This window comes from Diabrotica undecimpunctata, chromosome 7, assembly GCF_040954645.1.
Source record: "Diabrotica undecimpunctata isolate CICGRU chromosome 7, icDiaUnde3, whole genome shotgun sequence".
NCBI classification, from domain to species: domain Eukaryota; kingdom Metazoa; phylum Arthropoda; class Insecta; order Coleoptera; family Chrysomelidae; genus Diabrotica; species Diabrotica undecimpunctata.
Window position 1 is genome coordinate 61,654,990 of NC_092809.1, and position 8,796 is coordinate 61,663,785.

Here is an 8,796-nt window from a genome sequence, read left to right on the forward strand (position 1 = left end):
TAGAGTGAGAAATACATAAAATATTAAGCAAAAATATAAAACAATAAAATAAAAATGTAATTGTACTGATAAACGATATAAATCACAATCATAAGACGAGTGTTGCTAGAAAAACGATAATTTTTGTAAAGTTTCCAGAATTTTGGCCCTTAGTTTAGGTCTAGGAAATATTATATAAAAAATAATCACTATTTTTTAAAGGCTTGAAAAGCCAAAAATATACATAAAAACGGAAGATCTGACAACAATGTAAATACCACCATAATATCGGTCGCATCACAAGAACTTTACACACCAAAAACTATAAAAATGAATACTTTAAAAGTGTAAAATAAAGGCCTTCATTTTTGTGTTTTGAAAAAGTTTGTAGTAGATTTTGAACAAATTCTGCAGCGATTTGAAGTTGCGATATTTTTATTTTTACATTCCAAAGTCACTATTATATCTCTCATATATATATATATATATATATATATATATATATATATATATATATATATATATATATATATATCCCGACACGAGTAAAGACTATCATAAATCAGGGATCGGAAATACTTTTACCCAATACTGTGTCAGAAGTAAGAGCAGCTTTGAAGGAAATGAAGAATCATCGATCGCCTGGTGATGATGGACTTGTTATTGAGGCAATAAAAGCAGGAGGAGAAATTCTAATAAAATCAGTAAGTGAACTGTTGAATAAATGCTTACATGCTGGTACGATTCCAAAAGACTGAAACAATGCAGTGATAATCTTGTTACACAAAAAAGGCGATATTACTAAATTAGAAAATTATAGACTCATCAGCCTCTTGACACATATGTACAAATTCTTTATGAAAATCTTAACAAAGAGACTAACACCTAAACTTGATTTCTATCAGCCCAAGGAACAGGCAGGATATGGCACAAATGACCATATGCATACCATAAAGATCTTAATCGAAAAGTGCATCGAGTACAACATACCACTGGTTCTTGCATTTATCGATTACGAGAAGGCTTTTGATTCTGTAGAGTTTAAAACAGTACTGGAAGCCCTAAATCAAAGCCGAATAGATTACAGGTACACGACACTAATCAAAAACATCTACGAGAACGCTACATTAAGTATACGACTACACGAACAGACAATATTTAAAAAAAAATTGTTCAGGGCAGCTCTAGAGTTAATATTTAAGAACACTGAATGGCAAGATATGGACATCAATATAGATGGAGAAAGATTAAATCATCTAAGGATTGAAGATGATGTTGTATTAATCGCAGATAACTTACAGGATACAGTTTCTATGATACATTCGCTTAAAAGTCTGTCTGAAAGAGCAGGATTAAAAATAAACTTTGAGAAAACTAAACTTATGACAAACTCGTAATAAGTGGAAATATAACTATAGACAATAATACCATGCAGCAAACAGACACTTACAAATATTTGGGACACGATATCAAAATAAGCAGAGACAATCAAACACATGAAATACAGAGGCGAATAGGCCTGACATGGGCGGCATTTGGCAAATTAAGCCATATTCTAAAAAGTTAATTCCCATGTGTCTTAAGCGAAAGGTTTATAACCAATGTGTTTTGCCTGTACAAACTTATGGAGCAGAGAGCAACACTCACGCAAAAATCTGCGAATAAACTCAGAGTTACACAACGAGCCATGGAACGTGGAATGCTGAACGTGAGCCTTCAATACCACATAACAAACCAACAAATCAGGCAAAGATCAGTAGTTCAAGACGTCATTGAAAGAATCACGACGCTTAAGTGGAACTGGGCAGGGCACTTGGCCAGAACACAAGATGGACGATGGACAAGACGTATTATGGAAAGGAGGCCCAGAAACTATAAAAGAAGCCGAGGACGACCACCGACTAGATGGACCGATGATATAAAACGTAGAGATGTATATAAAATGTAGAGAACACTGGAAAGAACTGAGGGAGGCCTATGTCCAGCAGTGGATGCGATATGCTGATTAATGATATATATACCGGTATATATATATATATATACTATATATATATATATATATATATATATATATATATACTATATATATATATATATATATATATATATATATATATACTATATATATATATATATATATATATAAGAGTAAGAAAAAAGATTAAAGAGTATTACCTACAAAAAACTGGAGAACTCTTAAATGATACTATTACACTACACTTAGAAGGAGTCCTGTTTGTACTTTGCAACAAAAAGCAAATTGTCTAGTATCTAAATTAAACAGAAAGAAATTTATTGTTAATAAAAAAGCAAAAGAGCTCAAAATTTATAATTCTATTGTTCCACGGTTTTATGCTCTACCTAAAATACATAAACCAACTTTATCTATGAGACCAATTGTTTCATCTTTATGCCCTCCTAATGGACCAATAGCACAGCTCCTCACTGACATCTTAACTAATGCTTATAATTTAAACAACAATTTTTACATTAAAGATTCATTTGATTTTAGTTCTTTCATTAATAATTTCCAATTACCACAACATTATGTTTAAGTTAGTTTTGATGTAACGTCTCTTTTTATCAATTTACCTTTAGATTTAATCATAAGTGTTGAAAAACATTGGAATGAGATTTCGCAACACACTAATATTGACTTATTACATTTGAAAACACTTATCAACTTTGTTTTTGATTCTAATATTTTTATATTTAATGGTGTCTTTTATAAACAAATTTTTGGTAGTCCTATGGGATCTAGTCTTTCACCCATTCTAAGTAGCTATGTCATGGATGATGTTATCAGTGATTGTATCAACAATTGCACTTTTTTCATTCCTTTTATTAAAAGATATGTAGATGATTTAGTTTTGGCACTTCCTAAATACAAAATTCATGAAACAGTCAACATTTTCAACAATCATAATCAACATATACAATTTACAGTTGAGGAAGAGGTAGATAATTCTCTACCATTCCTTGACATGAGAATTGTAACAAATACAGACAATATGTTGAAAACCAGATGGTTCAGAAAACCCATATGTAGTAATAGATTTATAAGCTATTACACTCATCATCCAAATAAGATGAAAATGAACCTTATAACAGGATTAAAAGAACGTGTTTTAAAGCTTTTTCATCCAGGTTATCTACAAGAAGATCTTCAATTGTTAAAAAATATTTTAATTGAAAACTATTATCCTCCAGATATGCTACATAGGATGCTTTTTTCTAATATTGTTAATATAAATAACTTAACACCATTTTTTGCTAAATCTCAAAACATTGTATCTAACAATCAGAACATCTATTATCATTCACTACCTTTTATACCATCATTAACACCTAAATTAATACAAACACTAAAGGTTATTGACAATATCAAAATAGCAACAAAGAACATCAAAACTATTTCATCTTTATAGGTATTCCAAAACTAAATATCCTATAGACAAATTTGAAAAAACAAATGTAGTATACAGCATTAGTTGTACTCAGTGTGAAGCTGAGTATGTTGGTGAGACCGAAAGAAATCTTTCAAATCGCATTATTTCTCACAAAAGTGATTGCAGAATTAAAAAACCATCTTGTGCTTTGGCAGAGCATGTAATAGATAAAGACCATATTATGGATTTTGATAACATTAAAATTTTATGTAGTGAAAGTAATAAATTCAAAAGGACTTTTTTGGAAATGGTTTGTATTAGCAAAAGTGATAATAATTTAAACAAAAGATCAAAAATTCAAAATCTAAGCAAAATTTATAATTATATTATTTCTTTATAATTTATATATGAAACTTGTAAAATATCACATTTTGATTTAATTTTCCATATATCTGTTACATTTTTTCAGACATCTATCAATGGTGAATAAATCTTCTTCTTTTTTGTTACTAAACAAAAAAAAGAATTTTTAAACAAAATTTTATTTTTGGCAATATAATTATCAAAAATAAAAATTTTAAGTTGGCATTTATGACATTGAGGCTTATTTGTAATTGGTCGCTATTTTAACTTATTTATAAATTCAATTGTTTTTGTGTTAAGAAAATGTTTTCAAAATTATATTAAAATTTCAGAGAAGCATTTATTGGATAAGGACATTTTTGTATTAATTCTTTTTGATATGTATTAGCAGCAATTTTATTAACCAAACTAATTTTATTTGGTGAGTTAACAAAAAATTTTTTTCTTTCTAGTTCAACTTTGTAAGATATTTTGTCTTTTTTAGCAGCTCTTGATAATAATTGTAAACACAATTCAAAGCTCAAGATAATAAATAGTTAACCAATAGTCCTTTTTATTGACTCCAACCCATCCAAAACATTATATATATATATATATATATATATATATATATATATATATATATATATATATATATATATATATATATACCCGTATTTAGGCGCCACACCCTTCCGGTAGGGATCTATGGAGGAGTATCACCGAGCCGCAAGCAAATATCTCTTGCCGTACTGCTCCACCATAGGCGGATCAGACACCAGCATATTCTAGTCTAAGCCGCAGATTCGTTAAGGAATTTTAAACTGCTGCGTTAGCCTTTTTTATTTTTCTTTACACCGAGCCGGGGCTTGAACCCACATCCACTGAACCATTCGATAGTGAAGCAAATGAGAATCGGTTGCCTGGCTCGCTTGGCTATCTGACCAACTATATCTCTTTTTCAGTTTTTAAAAATTCGCAAAAAAAGACATGATTACTCTCGTTTGGGGTAGTGCCACTATTTTTTTTTACAGTTTTAATCACAAGACTCTTACACAACAAAATCTATAAAAATCGTGCAACCCGTTTCCGAGATAATTGAGGCGTTTCATACTCACAATTACCCTGTAGATTGAGAATGAAGAGAAAAACAAAAGCATTATTTTTAAAAGTATAAAAAAGGCCTTCATTTTAGATTTTTAAACAGGTTTCTAGGTACTATTGAACAGACTCGACAGTGATTTAAAATCGCGGCATTACTATTATTTCGCTCATCCAATTTTTGAAATCTCACAAAAAAGGCACAATTGCCCTCGTTCCGGGAGGCGGCACATTTTTTTATTTAGTTTTTGAGGCGTGCCATACCTACGTAAAACTTACCCTGTAAATTGAGAATGAACAGAAAAACAAAAGCAATATTTTAAAATTATAAAAATGGCCTTAACTTTTTGGTTTTTATAAAGGTTTGTATGTGTTTTTGGAGAGTTTCTACAGTGATTTTAAGTCGCGATATTTTTAAACTCCAAAATCATTATTATTTCGATCATTTAATTTTCGACCTTTCGCAAAAAAAGGCACGATCACCCTCGTTCTGGGTGGCAGGGCTATTTTCTCTTCAGCTTGAAGTACTAAAGAATAAAAAAAATTGGTCGCAAGAGTGCCCTCATATTTCAAATTCAATGTTTTTGGTATCAAAAAGTGGATATTTTCTGTGGAACTCGACATATATCCCAATCCAATATCTGAGAGCTTAAAATGGATAATAGAAAAAAATAAAGAAAAACTATTTTTAAGATGGAATACAAAACGTCAAATAATATATGTCTTATCGATATGTGTGATTAATTCTTACAAAATATAATAAGTAAAATATATTTTAATTAAAAAAAAAATAAAATATGTCATACGGTTCTGTTTTGATTATAAATGTAAAACATACAGTATATAAAGTTTAAATTATATTTTATGGACAAAACCAATAGTTATGAAATTCCTGTTCTTAGATTATTATTATATTTTTTAAAACAGTGTCTAACATTGTTTCGAAAGTATTTCCGTTAATTTTACATCCCGGTGTATTAAAAGAATAACCCCCGTATTCGCATCTCCATGAATTAAACAATTGATTAAAACTCACCGTATTAACAGTTGAATATTTCCTGCTGTCAAATTGAACTTAATAAATCTGGAGGGAGAACCTCTGGAAGGAAACGCACAGCAACTGTTGCCACATACACAAAACGAACACCCGTCAAATACGCACACACCGAACTGCGAACTGCGATTGCTGCTGAATCTGAATCTAAATGATGATGGCGATGGCGGACAAATTGACAATTGGCGGTTGTGATCCCACCAAATCTTGCAACACGCAAATAGACCGGGGGAATAATTATTATGGTGCAGGGTTTAAAAGCCATTTATACTGTTGATCGGTTCTGCGGTTTCTCTTACACCAATTACCTCGTACAGGATGTTACATGCATTTTGATCTAAAAGAAACATCTATCTACAATTTACCATATTGCACTTTATCTACAATAGGCTTACAAATAAACAATATGTCGCTATTAAAGAAAACGAAATATTTAAACGCATATTATAGCTTCCAATTTTTAAGCACTCTTCCTCATCCACTACCTTTGTGTCTTCTAGTACTGGACTTGTTTATCTCTTTTTTTTTTGGATGATGCTTACCTGATGACGAGGATTTACCAATTATCAACTCCATTACATCTTCCTATTTTTTGGTCGATTGGCTTATGTATTACTTTTTTACAGGTAGGTACCGAATGATTGCAGGCATAAGCAATCTCATCTTACCGATCATCAGCTTCTTGTGAATTTACTTGTAAGATCTCTCTTGACCTCGACAGCAAATTAACTAAACAACTAGCCAATGATATAAAGATATAGAGTACAAGGGTAATTACTCCATTCAATATTCTTAATAATATCTCTAGTAAATCAATCTTACTATTTATAAAAACACATATATGTGATAACAAAATACCAGAATGCATCACAAATATAAAAGTCGAAAGCTTACAGGATGACTCCACAAGATACCAATTTCAAAAAAGAATAACCGAAAAAAGTAGAAACACATATATCACAGAAAGTGATTGAGTCGAAGAAAGCTGGGCAAAAATTAAGTCTAATATCTTAGCCTCGACCAAGGAAGTTCTTGGTGAAAGAAATATAAATAAAAATTAATCGTTCCCAAGACGAAGAACTCCATGGTTTTGTACAGAAGTGAAGAAAAAATGTAAAGAAAAGAAAAAAGCTTATCTGAAATACATGTAGATAGATAGATAGATCTTTATTTAAATAGAAAAAACCTAATATACATACAATATAAAGAAAGTACACTATAAATTTTTGATATACTGTTTAAGTAACATTTTGAAATTATTGAGACTAGTACATTTCTTTACAGATGTAGATTACTTTTGTTAAAAGAAATGAATTCTTGAAAATATTCAGGAGATAAGCCATTTACTATTTTGAAGACCAAAATCATGGTGAAATAAAACAGTCAATTTTGAACAGAGGAACAATTTAGAGTATTTAACATCGTTCCAATTGGGGTACGGCGATTTGTTTTAAGAATTATTTTCATTCCACGGTTCCGTAATTTTTGTAGCATGTTAAGTTTGTTAAGGTTAAATAAATATAAGATTGATGAGCAATAGTCAATATGAGGTTGGATAATTGTGTTATATATTGTTAGTTTTGACTCCATTGACAACTTTTGAGATATTCTACTCCGAAAATAAAGTTTTTTTGATATTTTTTTATGAACGTACTCGAAGTGACTCTCAAAATTCAGAATATTGTCAAGTTGGAATCCCAAATATTTAACTGTTGTGACAATTTCAATTTTTTCATTATTATTATTTAAATTTATGATTTCAGAATCAAGCAAGCTATATTTATGTTTGGTTGTGAAAACCATTTCCTTTGTTTTTTTCACATTCAGCTTCAGTTTATTCATTTTTAAATATTTATTAACCATATTTATAATAGTGTTCATTTTTTGAATAGATACATCAAAATTTTTATCACTACAACCGATTAGAGTATCATCGGCAAAAAGATTAATAAATTCACAAATTACAAAAATATCGATATCGTTAATGTACAAAATAAATAAAAGGAGGCCTAATACACTACCTTCACTAATACACTATCCATTTCAGATGACAATTGGTCTTTAAATCGAACTTTCTGTTTGTGATCTTGTAAATAATTTTCTAACCACGCAATTACTGTACCTCCTATACCATACTGTTTAAGTTGAGAAATCATTATTGTCCTGTCAATGGTCTCAAAAGCTCTTTTTAAATCAAGAAATACACCGATTACGTACTTATTTTTATCTAAATTACTCTCTATGTGACATAATGTAACTTGTAACGCTGATTCACAAGAGAATTGTTTTCGAAAACCTGATTGATTATTAAACATAACGTGTCCAATGGTTTCAAAAACTTCCTTTACCATTCTGCAATTTAACGTTTCATGTAGTGAAAATTTATTATCTAAATTGCCAACAATTTTTCGCAAATCCTGCATAGAGGGCTCTTCCAATTTTTCAAAATTTAAATATAGATTACTATTTACATTACACCATGTTTCAGAATTATCAATACTTTAAACAATACTTTCAATGCTTTCAACAAAATACTCATTAAAACTGCTAGCTATTTCTACGCTGTTTGTTAACCGTTTTAGGCCAGTAATAGTTTCAAAGATTACAGTGTATGGCATTTCTCGACTATTTTTGTCTTGGATTGTTTCTATACATGTCTATTTTGTTAAAACAGAACCGCCCTTTTTAGCTTTAACATATTTACTACCTCATTTCTATGTCTCTTAAAAACCGGCATTTATGTTGTTTTTCAATGACGTCAATACATTTTTTAAAATCTTTATAAGCCCTATCACGTTGTTTAATTTGTTTAAACACCTCATAATCAAACCAAGGTAATTTTGATTGAAACTGTCATGTTACAATTGGTATACCGGTAACTAACCGTCTTTCTTTGAACAACTCTAAATCACAAAGTGTTAATTTTACTCT

The 8,796-nt window shown here is 30.0% G+C and overlaps 1 protein-coding gene across 1 annotated transcript in view; it reads right to left on the minus strand.

Moving 5' to 3' along the window:
* The window catches only part of LOC140445423 (excitatory amino acid transporter 3-like), a 251,423-nt gene extending 245,429 nt beyond the window's left edge, over positions 1–5,994 (minus strand). The window contains exon 1 of the mRNA XM_072537436.1: positions 5,848–5,994. The gene's annotated coding sequence lies outside the window, so the exon portion shown is untranslated. The remainder of the gene's footprint in view (positions 1–5,847) is intronic.
* Between the last annotated feature and the right edge of the window lie 2,802 nt (positions 5,995–8,796).